The 18,891-nt window shown below is 40.3% G+C and overlaps 1 long non-coding RNA gene across 1 annotated transcript; it reads right to left on the bottom strand.

The window, feature by feature from the left end:
- Positions 1–1,668: 1,668 nt before the first annotated feature.
- LOC143421704 (uncharacterized) lies at positions 1,669–17,727 on the bottom strand. Its single transcript, XR_013101265.1, has 3 exons — positions 17,424–17,727; positions 14,344–14,551; positions 1,669–2,826 (listed from the first exon to the last, which is right to left on the bottom strand). It is a non-coding gene; the product is annotated as an uncharacterized LOC143421704 (long non-coding RNA).
- Between the last annotated feature and the right edge of the window lie 1,164 nt (positions 17,728–18,891).

Raw genomic sequence — 18,891 nt, 5'->3', positions numbered from 1 at the left:
CACCAATCAGTGCTGCCGCTCTCTATACACAGTTCGCATATATTTTTCCTTCCTATGATAGCCAGACGGGCAGCGCTGAGTTAGATTTTGGTAGCCTGACTGGAAAAATTGCTAGTACTGGGATGTCGGGCTAGCGATTTTGCGAGCCCTGGCCTATAGGGCAAACAGGTCCACCGAGGATGCAATTTCCACCGCCCTCCACTCTGCTTTCCATCACCAGCTAAGTGATCCGCGTTAACTTGCTAACAGAGATTTGCTGCGTTAATGCGGTTATGGCGTTAACGTCATTTTAACGAGATTAACGCTGACAGCACTAGTAATGTGTCTTAGACAGATTTGAACTCAGTAATCTGCCTGAGACATTTCATTCTAAACACCTCATTATTACTCAGGTCTCCTTTTAGCATGGTCCAGGTCTCAGAGTCGTAGAGGCAGTGAGCAGTCAACCCAGCTAGAACCCTGGTACGAGTTAAGAACAGGGTTCTAGGTGCCCAGGAACCACCCAGAACCCGGCACCCACGAAAGGAGCGGGCCAACAACCGCACCAGAACATGCAGACATGCACCCTGGAACAAAGAAGCACCTGTGTCCCAGGGACAGCAGAAGAGTCCAGCGGGAGAGTGGAACCGTGTCCTACAGAGGTCAAGGCTCAGCAAACCCAAGACCCAGGCCGAGCCACACACACACAAACACACATGCACACACTCAAATGTAGCCTTTGCATCAGAAATTTTGTTCTCTCGTTAATTATTTAATTTAATTATTGTTTTAGTTTTCTCAGGTTGTTACTCATGTGTTCTTGTGATGAGGAAGCATCGGCAGATTCAAATGATTTAATTTTTTGTTCTAGTTCTAATACAACTGTTTTCCCCTTCTTTTTTTATATGAACAGTAAGGTAAAATTCTGCCTGCATTGCTACTTTTTCTGCTTCCAATAGATTACATGGCGATATTCCTGGCAGGTCATTATTATCTAAATACATTGCCCACTTCTTTTTGTACTAATTAATGAAATCTTGTTATTTCAATAATGTCGTATTAAATCTCCAGCTCCTAATTGGTAGTGTCACTCTTTTCTGTGTCAGAGAGATCAATACCGGTGCATGATCGCTGACAGTGATAGGATAAATTTGAGTGTCTGTGTTATCCCGCATAATGGAGCCGCTAACAAAAAAGCAGTATAAGTGAGACTGTGAGTGGTGTACTGGTGAAAAGAAGGTGTAATCCCTGAGAGTGGGGTGATGTAAACGGCAAGTATTGCAAAGACCAAAATCACTCATGTATTGTTTAAGAATATCTGTAGGCTGCCAGTTCCTTTGACTCACTGCTGTATTGAGCCTGTCAGGTTCAGGATTAAAGACTAGGTTGAAGTCTCCTCCTATTATACGCGTGGTATCAGAGTAATCCGAAAGGGAAGAAAAGGAGGAATGAAAAAAGGAGGAGTCATCAACATTTGAACCGTATATACTAGCAATACACAGATCCATATTTTGAATACATAAATTAAGTATTATAAATCTGCCTTCTGGATCTGAAAATAGTGTTGTCAACAGTGAAGTTTATAAAATATATAATATTTGGACAGACACAACTTTTTTTCAAATTTTGGTTTTGTACATCACCACATTGAATTTTAAATGAAACAACTCAGATGCAGTTGAAGTGCAGACTTTCACCTTTAATTCAGATGAAAAAAAAAAGAATAAAAATGTGAGAAAATAAAGCATTTCTTTTTACACAATCTCTTCATTTCAGGGGCTACAAGGCAAGTGGATGAATGTAATAAATGAAAATAAAATGTTTATTTCTAATACATAGTTGAAATCCCTCGCTGGCAATGACAGCCTGAAGTCTTGAACTTTACTGCAGCGGCTTTCAGATACTGTTTGTTTCTGGGCCTTTCTGTCCAAAGTTTAGTCTTCAATAAGTATAACCCATCTTAACCCACCTGAAGCATGCTCAAATGGGTTAAGATCAGGTGACCGACTTGGCCATTCAACAATATTCCACTTCTTTGCTTTAATAAACTTCCGGGTGTCTTTGGCTGTGTGTTTTGGGTCATTGTCTGTCTGTAATATGAAACTCCACCCAATCAATTTGACTGCATTTGAGCAGGCAGTATGTATGGGAAAAAAACACTTCTCCAGGTCGAAATACATATTCTAAATACATATATAAATAAAAAAAGAAATTAATAAAATAAAAATAAAAAATGATAAAATATATAAAATAACAAGGAACTTCTTTGTTTTGAGGCATTTCTTTCAAAACACATAGTTGGTTGTGAAAGCAAAACTCCATCCAAACTAAGGGATGCCTCTGAAGGATTTAGAGGACAATGTTTAGTATGATAATGAAGATACTGAACAACTGGTAATGAAGCAGATAAGTGAGACATAAGCAAAAGTGCTCAACATTTACATACTAATTTATGTATGTATATACAAGAATATGCATGTGTTGCTTAAAACCCAAACCTGCTAAATATTCATCACACATCTTGAGCTTATTTCCATTTTTCCTGCATTATTAAACAAACAAACACAAGCCAAGTGCCAGTTTCAGGTCCTGGCTGCCGATGAGTAAACAGCATAGTATAAGAGTATCAAACCCACGAAGGGTTTGAGAGTGCACAGGGGGACGAGGACACATTGGAAAGAAATGGGATCATCTTTCATTCAGACCTATTTTCCTTGTGATCCTAAACCTTGTTTTTAGTATCACACTGTCAGCTCTGCTCCAGTTTTCGCTTTCCGTGTATTCTATCCATCTTGATCCACACCACTGTGGTAGGTCGAATTGCAACTTTGGGTGCAGCCTTGCCACCTGGAAACACACATATCAAAGTGGGTTATTGCTACTTTAACGTATCGGGTAAAATGCTCTTTTATTGTTTTGTTTTGTTTTTTTAAAAAAAAACCCATTTCTTTAAATTAAGGACATACCTGTCAGCTACTGATTATTTTAGCGCTATGCCCTGAAACAGGGGAAGACAAAAATGCATGCAGATGCTGGGCCAATAACAAACCAGGACAACTTTGACATTCCAAGCACATCTGCAGTCCATCAGACCAAACATCAGATTCTGAAGAGCAGGTGTGCTTGAGTAATCTGTTTTCTCAGTGCAAAGAATAGATAACACTGGAGCCCTGCAGAGCATGAGCTGTTGACTTTTGCTTGTTTCATTTTGTTTTTTTAGCTCGTGTTTCCAGTTGAAACAAAATCTGCCATTCAGCTTCTCTAAAGCTTGTTAACTGAGATTATATACACTTACATATAGCAAGTACAAAACCGAAAGTATAGAAACCACAAGTTGTGGATTTGCAGTATCCCCTCTGGCAAACTGTAGATTATTCCTGTGCGATACTACAAATACAAATACTACAAATACTGATACCGATACTTTTAAACTATAAAGGCTTATATAGGGGAGAGCAGTATATCATGATTTATGAGATGAATCACTACACTAAATCACTGAGTTTTAGTTGACCCAAAGTCTTTAAAGGACTTTGGGTCAACTTCTCTTGTTTTAAGGTGCTGTGCACGCAACAGTCAACACAAAAAGATTCAGATATTTCATATAATGCATGTGTGAGGTATATTTTCCATTTCCAAAAAGAAAACAAAATGAAAAAACCCCCAATTTCTTTAACTCAGTGCGCTACTTAACAAACTTGGATATTAGCACCGGTATCGATCTGATATCAATACCAGCATTGCTACTGAATCAATACTATCTATATTTGGATGGATTCACCCTCTTCTACATATACATTTACAAAGATTAAGCAGATGAGTGTGTTAACCAGTGTGCTTTGGAGGTGCTGGTTGGCAAGAATACGAGTTCCAGCACCAATTAAAAAATTAAATACAAAGAAAACTGAAAAGGGGTTCCATCTTTGCAAAAGAAAATAGTGGTAACGGAAAATTACAGATAAAGAGCAGGTTTAGGTTTGAGACTGGGCGTGATAGCAGCTTTGGAGTGCATATAAAGACTTGTTTTACAAAGCAAACGTAAGATTGATGTTACCATTGATAATGCATACGACACACAATGGAATGATCAGTTTTTGCCTTTGTATTCGTCTAAGGGTACAATTCACAGTGTGCTACTGCTATAGATAGGGAATAAGGTTTCAACAGGAGGCAGGCATAACAATTTAAAAAGAAGGAGAGGATGAAATGTTAACCGAATCTAACAGTGTAGTGGATCTAGTTTTTAAGGGAATGGAGCTCTTTAAGCGCAACAGATAAAACACAGAGGGGTGTTGTAAGGTAAGAAGAAAACAACAGGGTCATGCAGACCTTGGTCTTGGTTGAGGTGAACCTCAAAGAAACTAAATAACAGCCCCAGAAAGTGGAAATTGATTGTAGAGAGGAAAAAAAATCCATCACCGAGAGAAAGTGGCAAAGAGCAAATGGTGCCAAAGCAGACCAGGATCAGAGTTTAGAAAGTATCGAAGTCCAGAAGTTGGTGTGAAAACACAGTTGAAGAGTGGAGGCTGATAACCTGTGTTTATATGGAGCCAAGTGTTATTAGCTTGCATCAACACAATTCCTAGTCACTCAGCCTGCGTGCAGCCGTTGCTCCGCTGAGTATCAAGCCAGTTTTCCTCCCATATGCCGCCAGATTGCTCGGTCCTTTAAAGAGGTAGTAAAACTCTCGGGCCCGCATTAAATCTATGCGTTGTTCCTCGTGTTTTTCCTCGTGTTAAGGCCGCTTCTCCCTGCGCGTCAGACTTGCCAGCCTGCTCTACTCTACAGCCATCTGCTTGCCAACCAAACCGACCTTCTGTCACGCTCACCGCCACCCTGTTTTGCAGCTCCACTGACCATGTTCAGCTTCAAACTCCTGCCTGCTTGCTCATTATGCACTGCCTTTCCACTCAGCCCTTCTGCCAGCTCAGCCATTGGATCCCCACCAAAACAATCTAGATGAATACGTAGCACTACAGGCCAGAGGTAGAATATTTATATCTACTTTTTGCACTGAACTGTCCCTTTAAAGACAGCGAAAGCAGTAACTGATGGTGGCCAGTAAAAGTGAAGTGTCATGAATATGTAGCCCACTCCTGATGAGTTTACTCAGTCGAGGATTCTTGCTCAGGGATTATGGGCTCAGCCAGCGCTGCTTCAAAATATGCAAATCTATGGCATGCCTTACATGGGAGCCGTGTGACCTGCATGTGTGCAGATTATGGTAACTCTTCAGTGTTTCTCTTTTAGTTAACTCCTTTTCTGCCCACTGAAATCTGAGTCGGTACAGTTTGGCTTCCAAAATCCTCCGCAGGCCATTTGGAGCTTGCAGGACTGGAGGAAATTTGGGTGAATGTCAAATCTGCTGAAAAAACATCTCATTTCTTTCAGGTCATTCGGTGTTAACTTGCTCATTTTCTCTCTGTACATCTCTGCACTCTGTTCCCTTCTGACGATGAAACTTTGTTCAGGCTGTCCCACAAGAACAATTTCTTTTAATTTTACAGTACGTTTAAGTCTTAAACGATTCACCGGGTTTGTTGCTGCGGAAGCATATGAGATGGATTAGAGGTCGCCTGTGAAGGTCTCCCTCCCATAGCAAAAGGAGATGACTGGACACTATATAGATTATGTAGACAGGATATAATAAATGCAAATGCAGGATTAACCAACACTGTCAGTCTGTGTTTACTGAGGGGTTATAGGGGAGGAAAAGTATTGGTGTTTCTTTTTTTAGAGCCACACTTCATGAGGAATGCGAGTTTTCTTGCTATGATTGACAGAAGCCTTCATTTTTCTCTACATCCAGTCACTACAATTTAGGCTGAAGCCAGCAGGCATCGTGGACTCATGCAGTGTGGCTGCAGCAGAGGCAGGGTGAAATGTAGAAGTTATGTGTATCGCAGAGCCTGGTTGCAAGTTGAGAGCTATGTCTGCATTCTAAAGCAATTCCTTTTGATATAAAGCAGTTTGTCTCTGGTGTGTGGGTTAAAAAAAACCCCTCGAAACAAGAGGCTGTACATGAAGAAGAGCGCACACAGTCATTTCAGTTTGCCTGTTATGAAAGCACTGACATTTTTTTTAAATTTAAAGGTAGAAACGCAAAATGATGACTCCGCAGGGGTCTAAGGTAGAAAACCAAAATGACTGCTCTCCGGGGGTCTAAGTGTTAACAGTCAAGCACTCAAAGCACTGTACAAATATTTACCTGTGTGGTGCAGATGTTTAAAAGGAGGAGTTGGCAGGTGAGTTGTTTGGTGATTGCGATTCTCAGTATAAACAAACAAAAAAAGCCGGCCATTTCAGTTTCAGTCTGCTCGCAGCCCATCTGTCGCACCCTGGAATGGCTTCAGCCCCAACTGACCAGTATCACAATAAGGTGACACACAGGTGTTACCTGCTCTTGCTGACAGACCGTGACAGTGGCCATTATCAGCTCCCCTAGCACTGTCTGAATAGCTGGTCCAGGTTATTATCTGGTGGAGTAGTTGGCTTTTGGCTGGAAGGAAAAAAGGAATTTCAGACAAGAGAGAAGCTGGGGGGAAAGACACTCGGTTTTACACTTTCAATAGATCTGTAGCCAAGGGAGAAATTGTTGCAGCTGAAGCTACATGAGGCATGCAGTTAGTCTCATTTCCTTTAAAGTACTTACAGATTTACCTTCTGTGCTAGGAAATTGCTTAAAAAATGGGCCACTTACAACACTCTCAAAAGCCCATTCAAAGTTTTCAGGTGATAGATGGCGAGTACTGCAGCCATGGAGAAAATGTAGGATATACACATTTATGTGTCATTCAGCTCATTTTATATGGCATTATAAAAATAAGAAAAGTATGATTTGAGCCGTAAATGTACTTTAGTTATGGACAGCATAGCCTAGGTTTGCATCCACCAATGTAGAGCTTTGTGTGATCTCTACTTTAGTGGGTTTTCTCTGGGACATAGGGTTAGTTAAACTGGTGACTTTAAATTCTCTGTAGGTATGATTGTGAATGTGGTCTGTCTTTGTTAGCCCTGCGACAGACTGGTGACTTGTCCCTACCTCTTGCCCCTGTGACAGCTGGGATAGGCTTCACCTGAACTGGATAAGTGAAAAAGATGAGTGGACTCATCAGATATTAATCTTTTTAAGTTACATAGCTTCACACAGAAGAAGAGGGGCAGCATGCCACCTGGGCAAGGCAGGCAACTGCTTGGGGCTCCTGGCCTGTGCCGGGTCCCCAAGGGCTGACAAACTTTAAACTTCAACAAAGGCAAAATTTGCAGTGACATTCAGAGACACCTCCCTAACGTGACAGCTAGGGAAAATGAAAACGAAGAGGAATTATTTTCCTGCGATTGAAAATAGAAAGACAAAGAAAAGGAAACATGAGAAAAAAAGTAAGACAGTGATAAGTTACACATATAATAATGATTAAATAAACTGCTAAATAATTGGAGTAAATGTAACTCCGAGCAGGATGACATTATTTTTTTTTGTATGCTGACGTTTAATATCAGTTAACTGAGTAGGGTGTGTTTATATCATTTTTCCAGATGCATGTTTTAGATTATCAAAACAAATTTATAACACGAGTAAATTAAAAAAAATGCAGTTTTTAAATAATGGTTTCATTTGTAAAGGGGCAAAAAGCTATCCAAACCTACCTGTCCTCACTAATTGTCTCTTAAACGTAATAAATGTTTCCACCACCCTTGGCAGCAAGAACTGCAATCAAGCATATTTAGCAAGGAGTCTTTTATTTCATTGGAGATCAATTTGGCCTCACTATTCTTTGCAGAAATATTTATTTTCAGCCACATTTGAGGGTTTTCCAGCATGAATTACCTGCTTAACATCATCCCGTAGCAACTCAACCTGTTTAACAGAGGTGAAATCTTCTACCTTCGACAACAGTTTTCTGTAATAAACTGATGAAAGCTGTGTCTGACAGCCATAGCTATCAAGCTGTGAATGCTACGTTATGAAATGTAGATGCAAGAAAGTTTGGGCGTGTTCTCTAAGGTGTAAATTAACACCATGTGGTGTGTGTAATTTGCTGTATTTCCCATATGTGACAGTGCAGGCGCCAGCACATCAATTGTCAGTATTGGAAATATTACAGAGCTTCTATCAAATGAATAGAAACAAAATAAAAAGCTGCACCCAAGAGCAACCTTCAGAGTTGAATTTCAGGAATTCTAATTCTCTAATGTGAAAGATTTTGTATTTAACGTTTTTAAAATGTTCCTGTTATAAGAATCTTTTTTCAGAATCATAAAATGAAATCACACTCAGGGTTAAATTTATATTATATTCTAGTTGATTCTATTCTATTCTACTCTCTTTTATTTTATTATATTAATAATATAATAGCAATGACCTCTTCGCCCATGGCTCCAATAGACTTATCATAATCACCTCTGCATAGAAGCTGTACTTTCTGTTTGTAAATATTTCTTTGCTATATCACATCCAGTCACCGATAAGGACAAGCCAGTAAACACGTTAGCTATTGTGTTGCACATTTTTGCTTGCACAAAGTTAGTTTTATCTGTTTTTTTTTTTTGTCAGCCGGCTCAAAAGGTGTAGACCTTGATCAAAGACAAGGCCGCTTAATCAACTGCTTTCATCTGTCTAAAGGACTTTTGACAGGAACTCCAAGAGAAATCCAAGTACTAGGCTCAGACTCTTTTTGCTTTTCATCCATAAAGAAAAGCAGCTGCACTTTCACTGTTTGTTTTGTAAATGTCGACATTGCTTCTGCTTTTAAGATGCTTCAGTCATTTGTCAGGTTCTGTCAGTGCTCCTGAGCTACAATTTTAACAGCACTATTATCATGGCCTGCATCACAATGAAGCTGTATCTCAGCCTGTGTAAATGCGTTGTATGTGTGCTTTAGCCAAACCTTTTTATAAACTCACATTCAAAATATAGTAAAATAAATAAGTGCATGTAATGTGATTACTGAAATCCCTCCACTTAGACTCATAATACTTGGAATACTAATCCGAACCCTAATCATCCATTCATATGCATATCTGTCATTTTTCTGTAGACAAAGAAGTGCATTTTGAATGTTTTATTGTCTTGGAGAAAAGAATGACACGTGTTTAATTATCACAGCTTTCAAAATGAATGTCACTTAATTTAGTCAGTAAAAACAGAGATCGTACAATAGTATTATTCATCACTTTTCCATATTTGCTTGTGTCTACAGCAAAAACAAAATGTTCAATTTCCCCTGATTGCTGATGGCATCAATTCAAAACCAAAGCAGTGTGACAGGAAATGAGTTTGGGGGCTTTATATTATAGGTGCTTCAATTGCTTCTGCCTGAGGCTATATATCCTGGTAATGAGCAGAAATAAACTGAAAAATGTAAATAGACCAGGACCACGAGTGGAGAGGTTAACGGTGGCTGGCACATCCATGCTAAAAACAGGGATGGAGTAATAAACTTTGCACTCCTTGACCCTGACGTGGAGTACTGAATGCTTCCTGGATTATGAGATGAATGAGCACTCTTACATTGATCTTCCCACTGCATCCCCCTGTTTTCAAGTAGAGTTTCACTTCTTGTTTTGTCTGCTTTAGTGAAGTTCTTCTTTGAAATGATTTTCCATATTGCAGATTTTTTAAAAAGTGCTTATGCATGACTTGAACATGTGCAGTAGCTTATTTCCTATTTAGTTTCCTTTTTAATACACCCAACAGACGACAGTAAACAATAATGCTAACGTTAATGAAAATAAGTAACGCTCCATTATTTGCTCCCAGAGTGGAAAGGGCCTCTACTTCATTTGCGGCTGCTGTAATATCCAACAAGTTTGGCCAAATTGGATGCACTCCCATGAACTACTTACCTCTCTACATTTATTGTCAGTGAACTGAGTCAATTTTCACCACCCATCTGCGGAGATTTGTCTGGCCTTAATCTGACTCTGCATTTATAGTCTTGTAAAAGAGGGGATTAATTTTGGCAGGCCCTTCGCATAAATACTGCATAATTGTTGTCATTCAAATACTTCATGTCTTAGTTCTAAAGGAATACACTGGCTCAACCAGACTGTCTGCTCTCTCAGACACTCAGGGAAACATTTTAATGAGACAAAACTGACTAGTATGAGTCATAGCACTAATAATAATATTGCTATGACTAGAAATAGTAGTATTTGTGTTTTATTAAGTTGGATAACACCGTGTTTTTCACGGGAAGAGCTTCAGTGTGCTATAACACTCCTATAGGGCTTAAATCTTCGACTCTCCAGCATTTGACTCTAGAACTGAAGAAGCTTCTTGGATGAGAGGTGAAACGTCTTCAAGCAACTTAAGGAAATCCAGACGCTTTTCTTTCCAAGCTTGTTAGACCACGATGACCTGGATGACTGAGAACCTTCACAGACGTAAATACCAGTGGCACGCATAGCAGAAAGGCAAGCCAAAATGCACATATGCATTTTAACAGAGACTTAAGCGCAATTATGCATCAGGGGCGTAATTTCCAGGGGGGTTGGGGGGTTATGACATTGTTAATTATCTTACATAAATAGGCTGTTGATTTTCTTTACTTATTTTAGGTATTACCAGCAAAATAGTTGCATGTTTAATCATCTGGGAATTTACCCAAATGTTCAGCACAAAGTTACGCCGATGGGTGTGGTGGTCCTACACTTCTCTAATCAAACACAAGCAGTATTAAGCCTGCTTCCAGAGACAGTAGCCAACTACACCCACAAGATGGCATTAATGTAAACAATGGATGCAAACAGGTGAGACACTTTATGACAGAATGCTATCTGAGACTAAAGGAGAGACGTTACTTGATTTCAACGGACAAGCAGTACTGGCCTTGCTTGCCACTCTTACGCACACTGTTATGAAGATAAATAAATAATCTTAAACTGGCCTGATGTAAAAACAGTTAAAATACATTTTGTTTCAACAGCATATCTACAGGAGCTAGAGATCAAATTTGAAAAAAAAAACAAAACAAACAAAAACAAAACAATCTACAAGCTTAGTTAAATCCTTAAAAAATAGTACTTAGGACCAGGCTTTATTATTTAAAACTGCAACCTGATTTTGGTTTCTTGGCTGGCAGCCTGATGAAGGTTGATTATAATTTACTCTGATTGTGGGCAAATAACTGTGGAGGCAACTGTGGCACCAAGCGGATTAATTCCAAGAAGTGAATGAATCTGAGCTTGTTGAACTACCCTTGAGAAGGTTAAGATGTAGTGAAGAGGTTGTGGGGATAAATGAGGATATTGAAATTGCAGCTAATGGCAAGAAAAACCTTTTTACTTGGAAAAGAAATGCCAGATATAGACACAAAATCCATCTGGTGTTTAATTGTGTGAAATAAACTGTCATTCTTTTACATACACCTGTATGTAATGCTGTTAGCAACACTTTGAGAATCAGCAGATGGTAAAGGGCTAAAAGCCACTGTGAAGGTTTGTGATTTAGATAGGCATAATGCACTCTTGGCAAAAGGAGCTCTTCGGAGCAGAGGTGAGCACATTATAGATGATGCATAGCAGGAGGGGCTCAAGTTTCTGACTCAAAACTTTCAGTCAATTTATCACACCTCTCTCTTGCTATGAATCATGAAGATATTCGTCTTAATATATCATTGCCAAAGTAATTGAAGAGGTCTATAACACAAGATGTCTTAATATTTTATAAAACAACTGCTAAACGTTATGTGAAATAGAGAAACATATAGATTTTATTGGGTGGAAATCTCATGCTGTGACAGTAAGTCAAGTGTATGAGTGAAAAGCAAACAGTTTCTCCAAACTAGTTCCAGCTCTCTGCTCTGTAGAGAGAAACGAGACCTCGAAATAAATCTAATAAGTGCTCTCCTCGACTGGCTGTGCAATAAGCATGCCTCTTTACACTCTGTCTCTGTCTAAGAGTCAAGGTGATGCCAGAGTTTGGGGGGGGGGGGGGTTGTACTGACTCTTCTTCACCAAATCACTCATTAAAAATAATGTAAAAGCCGGGGAGTCCAGCAAGACACAGAGCCCCTGCCTGCTCCGTGGGCTGGGAGGATCTTCATGATAAAGATTTGATAAAGATTTATTTTCAAGAAAATGAGACCAAAATTAGGTTCTTTTTGGTGCTGGAGGGATCACGGAATTGGGAAATGGTTTCTTTTCTAAATGCAGGGCAGAATAACCTGTGCTCCTTCTCAGCATCCTTTTTGAGCATTTTAGGCTCAGAAATGTAGGGCAGACAGACCTCCTTTACAATCCCACCCACCCTCCCCCCCTTGCTGCATCTTTTGGACTAAAAGGAGGTGTTGAAATACGACAGGCTTTTCCTCTGTATCTCCTCCTCTCCTAGCAAAGCAGGACTAAATGCCTATGCAAAACTCAAACACACACACACACACACACACACACACACACACACACACACACACACACACACAAAGCTGAAACAATGGCATCTTTCTCTCGCAAAGGAGGGCTTAAGCAGAAATTGTATTAGTGAATAATTCTTCTAAATCTCTTGTCACTCGTAGCACATAGATTAAAAAACACCTACTCAAGGCAGGTTTCTTCACACAGAAAATCTCTCAGTGCAACTGCTCCTTCTCTGTGGCTCCATGTGAATCTGTCAGTTTTCTCCCACCTAGCCAGCACCAAAAGTCTCTAGCGCAAGACAATGGAGATTGCAATGGGTGGTCGAAATCGCTGCATTGGCCTGGCACCCGTCTTGTTTTCAATTTATTTAAATATGCACCAGAGCTGTACAGTAGCCAAAATACACACTGTTTATGTTTATGGATGCCTCAGAGCGCTTGTGCCTTTGGGTGGCGTCCCTCTGCCTCATGCAGGACTGCCAGAACTGAGTGACCCAAATACATTGTTTGGAGTAGCAGTAGCACATTTCTCACTGAAAAAGTGAGTCATGCATCAAGAGCCAATTTAGATGTTTTACTTGTGAAGCTAATTTAGGACATCATTCATGTTTACTGTATTCCTATTATGAGGTCTTTAAAGAGTAATTTTCATACCGCACAGCTCACAGATGAACATGATATATATCTGATGGGCCTCTGAACTTTTTCTATGATTGCCATTTCATTGGTAACCACCTGCTGAGACTTGATTAATATTGCTTAGGTTTTTAAATATCACTCCCCAGTCTGTACTTCATTTTGGAACAAATCCTCTCTCCTGTATTCCCTCTCTCCCTTGCTGGATTTATGCAACAGAAATTTCTGCTTTTTTCAAAAAGTCCCTTATTACTACTGTTTTGGAACTGAATCTCCCAGCCCATTGGAATTTCAAAGCGCTCTCAATCTCTCCGAGCTGCAACCCCACCCCCTAAAAAACACATCAACCATCTTGCATCTTCTTCAGCTTAACGATGGAGGATAGTGGTGCTGCGCGAGCCAGCGGGCTTCTTTCTCCAGCCAAAAAAGCACATGAAAGAGAAAATATCTCAACAGTATTATGACCTCACATTTCTCTTGTACGTCAAATTAGAAATTCATTGTTATTTTACACATCACTAACCGGAACCCAGTTGATATTGATGGTGATAACCATCGCAGATTACAGATGAAGACAAGGGGATAGTCTCCAAACTAAATGAACCCTCTTCTGTAATGTCCTAGCACGAGGTGAAGATATTACTGAGTCAGTTTATTTTAGAAAAACAGGAAATTAAGACAGTCAGTTTTAATTTGCAACACTATTGATTATGTCAACTCATAGCTTCGTAGGCACGGAAGGTCTGGGAAGGTTCATATTTCTCAGCATGTTAACGTGTTATGTATGAGGCTATCTTGCAAAAAATTGTCATATTTTGGAGAAATACCTATACTTGTTGGAGAAACTGTGTAAGGAATGAACAGTATGTTTAAGTTAAATAACTAATATCTCAATTTCCTGACCAAGGGGTAAATAATTCCAACATATAAGTGTTGTGAATGCAAGTATAGCATTGTATTTACTACCACTGTTGTGCAAGTTCACACTTAGAAAGAGTGAGCTCTTTTTTAATTAAGCTGCTTTGAACTGGTCTATTTTCAGCCGATCCTCCTCCACCTATCTTTGCAGCCCCGCAGTCATCGACAGTAAGCAGATTTAATGAACTGCATACATAATGGTCAGAGACAGACCACTTTTAAAAGCCAGGGAAATGCGAGTATGTTTTACTACTTAAACAACGTGTCTCATAATGCAGGACAACTCATGGGAGATTATTGTACTAATGTAATACAGATCTAAAGAAACACTGTTGGTGTTTGCTCATGGCCTTAGCCTTTGTTAATGGTTTGGTGGCAAACACTATTTATTCAGTTCACAGTTCACTGAAAACTCTTTTTAAAGCGTTCATGCACAGCACTGTTTACCACTCACATTAGTTAGTCCTTGCAGTGGCAGAGGTGGAAAATCAGGACTCTGGAGTGCCGGGAAGGAAGCCACAAGGCTGTAAATCAGAGCAGTCAGACACCAGCCAGGTAATAACAGATTGGGCTGACAGAGCCAGCAGGGGGTCAACCAGGAGGGAAGACTTTGAATTTGGCAGGAGGTCAACCAGCGAGCAGTCGATTCTGGGGCAACAGAGCTATAGGCCAAGAAGAAAAAAATGAGTCAGCCAACTCTCATACAGAGGCGTCGGTCGACTCAGACACAGTTTCAAGAACAGGGGCAAAATGAGATGATTTGAACTCAGGAACAGATTTTGAGTTGATTGAATCAGAGATTGAAAACATTTTGGGCAATCCATGAGGAGACAGGAGCTGGAGGGACATTTGCCATGGACAAGATCAAAAGCAAAAGCAGCATCAGTCTACCTGGAAGAAAGTGAGAAGTCAACCTGAACAGGATCAAGAGAGTAGAAAAATCCATAGATGCTGGCTTGAAAATGAGAAACCTTCTTTAGTCTAAACTCTGTGACACATTGTCTCAATGATTTAAATTCCTGGGTGGTAAATCTGCACCTCTTATCAGTATAAACATGCCTTGACAGGTGTAGTATCAGTATGGGAGGCCAGGGTTGGCAAACAATCAATTGTGCTTCTTGCTAAAGACTGGTGGGTTGGAATTACAATCACTTATCTTCTGCATACCAGTATGCAATTCATCAAACTCATTATTCACATAGAGAATAGCTGCAAAATAAACAGCTGAATCTCCTCCAGTGTTCTCATAGTTGTCCTCAGTGAAGAATTTCACGATTTCTCGATAGCCTCGATGGTCGAGATTTCTGTACGTCCAGTCAGTCAGAGTTGATTTACGACCCTGTTAATGTTCCTCATCTACCTCAGCTCATTACTGCTATGCATAGGGTTTGGAATACTTGTACAATGGTAAAAGCTGTAATGATAATAAAACAAAACCATCCTCTGCACACTGAATGATTAATGGGTGCTGTCACTCATGGTGCAATATTAGTGCAGCCATTTACCAAGAGCTTGTTTCTCTCTAAGAGCTCTTGAGACAAGATGGCACATGGTGCTAACGTTATTTGGCTCTCACACACTGTAAGGTACTGTCAGGCACTTAAATATCACAAGTATCTTGTTTCCCAGTTGTTTAAATTGCTGTTGTACATGCACTAGCGCGAAGACTACCTGCCAAATAATAGCTGATAATACTTTTATAATAATAGCAGCATGCAAGAGAAAGTTTTCCCCAGTGGACTCTGCAAACTTTATCACATCAAGTTGAACCACTCTATTCTCAGCAAACACAGAAATAAACACACACACACACACACACACACACACACACACACACACACACACACACACACACACACACACACACACACACACACACACACACACACACACACACACACAATCTGACCTCATTAAGCTAACTAAGGAGCAGTCCTCACGAAGAAAGGTGAGTCAGGGCTGTACGGTTTCTGCCATTTATAAACAACTTCCCCAAATTAGCCAGGTCCCCTGTGAGGAGAATGAGGAAGTATGGCACTGGATACTTACTGTATGTGTGGATGGAGAATCTACCAAGCTCACTGTCTTTGAAAAGGAAGAAAAGGACAACTGTACTGTCTTGGTTACCTGCAGTCGCCCTCAGCCCTCAGAACAGTAATAATGGTCCCAGATAGGGTGTCTTCTTCGCTTGCGTGAGGCTTTTGCTTTAGTTTCGATACTCACGTCAGAAAGTTATTTGTAATCATCTCAGAGCTCATGTATAAAAAACAATAATTTCCAAACATAACTACACAGAAGCATGAACACAGAACAATTCCTAAGTAAGAGGGCTGCGTACAAAGCGACCTTCACAGGGGAACAATGCATGCGAAACCTTGTCTTTGAGTTAAGACTGTGAGCACTTTAATTAATGGCTTTTGTTTCTGTAAACAGAAGTAACCTCAAGGGGGTATAGAAATATTTTATATGGGTAATATCTGTGCTCGATTACTCAGACCGAGGAAACCACAGAGAGGCAAGAGCGAACAAAGAAAGCCATCAATAATTTCAAGTCTAATAAGAGTGAAGACAAATTGCTGTCCTAGTCAGAGTCTTTTACACTGGCTAACGATATGATCTTTAGTTTCATACTCATCATAATACAATGTTCCTTTCTCAGCTCTATGCTCCATTAAAAAATAGATTTTTTTTCAATGAGGGAACCTCTAACCTCATTCGTTTTACTGAAAGAATCACAGTCATCAACGTTGACTTAGAACCTCCTGCAGTTTTATTTTCTACTTCTTGCAATCTGTTTTGTTTTAGTGGCTCAATATTACCCCGTGTGTGAGTCCATCAAAATTTATTCTGGAGTAGACAGGTTAACAAAAAGCCTTTTAGGGAAATGTGTGGTCTAATTAGCTCATCAAAACATAGCATCCCAGAGTGGCACAAACTTTACTGCCACTATCATCTGAGCATTGGCTGTAAATAAGGAAAATTGCTCATAGGGGAAACACAAACAATATTCATAATGTTACAAATTTTGTTGAAGGTTGCATCGACATTAAAAACACAATAAAATCCTGAGCCGTATATGGTAACTTAAACAGACGTCCAACTGACCTCTCTGTAAGGTTGTAGAACATGTGGATTTCTTCCAGCCAATAAGTTTATTGAATTTGGCCAATCAGCAGTAGCCAGGAGCATTTCAAACTTGTTTTCAACTTCAAAATGTCATTTTGCACCCCTACCTACTCACGTCACCACAACTACATACACTTCCGGTCGAGTGAACGCTGGCGCGCTTGGCTGCCGCTGCTCACCGGTTATTACTATTACTATTTTTATTATAATTTTTTTTTCAGTTGCTGACGGCAATATGAACCAAGTATCTAAGGCGCAACCCTGTTTTGACTTGTTTTCGCAATATCTGCGGGCTTCTATTGCTTGCGCTGCAGCTGTCAGCTGGTTGTTCGGTCCCTCCGTTTGTGTTCAGTGCTCGGCCCTGATTAAGATGCGGATCCACAGGGTGTTAGTGTGGCTCGTGCTCACCTGGGTTTTTTTTTATCCATCATCAGTGACACTAACTCAATATTTTCCATCTGGTCCAAAACTCGTCGTCCTCCCTGCAAGACTGACCGGGGTGTTGACCACAGTGTGCTGGCCCACCTAGCTAGATCAACTAGGCCTACTGTCCAGCATGGCAACTCCAGCATCAACTTCGGTCTATTAAACATCCGCTCTCTCACTGGTAAGGGACATCTCGTCCATGATCTCCTCTGTGATCGTAAGTTGGACTGTCTTTGCTTGACTGAAACATGGCAACAACTTTGTTTCTCTCAACGACTCCACTCCATCTGAGTTTGTTTACACCTGTCAACCTCGCATTTCGGGAAGGGCGGGGGTCTCGCGATAATTCACCGGAAGCACTGGAAAGTACTCCGTCTCTGCCCCTCCCTCCCATTCATTTGAATACATTGCACTACAGCTCCTTGGATCTACCCCCACCATCATATGTACTGTTTATCGGCCACCTAAGCCACACAAGGAGTTTTTAAATGAATTTGGTCTGTTGTTCTGGCATTACCCCCACCCATTGTAAAGCCACATTGTTTCCCCAGTCTGATCATATGTTTATGTCTTTTGATGCGAACATAACCACTTCCAAAACCCGTATCTCTTGTAATATCACTTTTAGGAAAATTAGTAATATCAACCCAGCTGTTTTTTCATCTGCCGTCCATGACCTTCCATCTCTCCACAGCTCCTCAACCCCTCATGAACTCGTTTGTCATTATAATGTCAACCTTCATAACCTTCTTAACATATTTGCTCCCCTTAAACATCGAACTGTCTCATTTTCCCGTTCAGCTCCATGGTTTACCTCCGACCTGCGTCACCTTAAAGCTAAAGGACGCCAACTCGAATGTGTATTCAAGAAAACCGGACTTACTGTACATAAAGAAATGCACAATGATCATGTTTTGTTCTATAAGGACTGCATTACCTCAGCCAAATCTGCTTACTACTCTGGTTTAATTAGTTCTAACTCCAGGTCCCTCTATTCATTGTTCAGTAAAATTACAAAATCTCCAGACACATTCCCCTCCCACATGTATTCTGCTGATTTTTGCAATTCTCTTGTCTCTTTTTTCACTTGTAAAATCTCAGACATTCACTGTCAACTTAACTCTTTAGGAGCTCCTGACTCTGAAGTAGACTTCCTGGTCCCCCCACTGTCTTCCAGTCAGTTATTTTCAAGCTTTACTCTTCCCTCCATAACTGATGTATCTAATCTCATTAAAAAATCTAAGTCATCCACCTGTCAACTTGACCCTCTTCCTACTGTGTTAGTTAAAGCCTGTCTTCCCTCGTTAGCACCTCTCATAGCCAATATCATTCATTCCTCCCTGAACACTGGAACTGTTCCTGAAGCACTGAAAAAGGCTTCTGCTATCCCAATTCTCAAAAAGCCTGGTGCAGACCCCAATAACTTTGATAATCTTCGCCCTATATCAAA

Source organism: Maylandia zebra, linkage group LG13 (assembly GCF_041146795.1).
Source record: "Maylandia zebra isolate NMK-2024a linkage group LG13, Mzebra_GT3a, whole genome shotgun sequence".
NCBI classification, from domain to species: Eukaryota; Metazoa; Chordata; class Actinopteri; order Cichliformes; family Cichlidae; genus Maylandia; species Maylandia zebra.
This window is presented reverse-complemented; position numbering and strand designations above follow the sequence as displayed.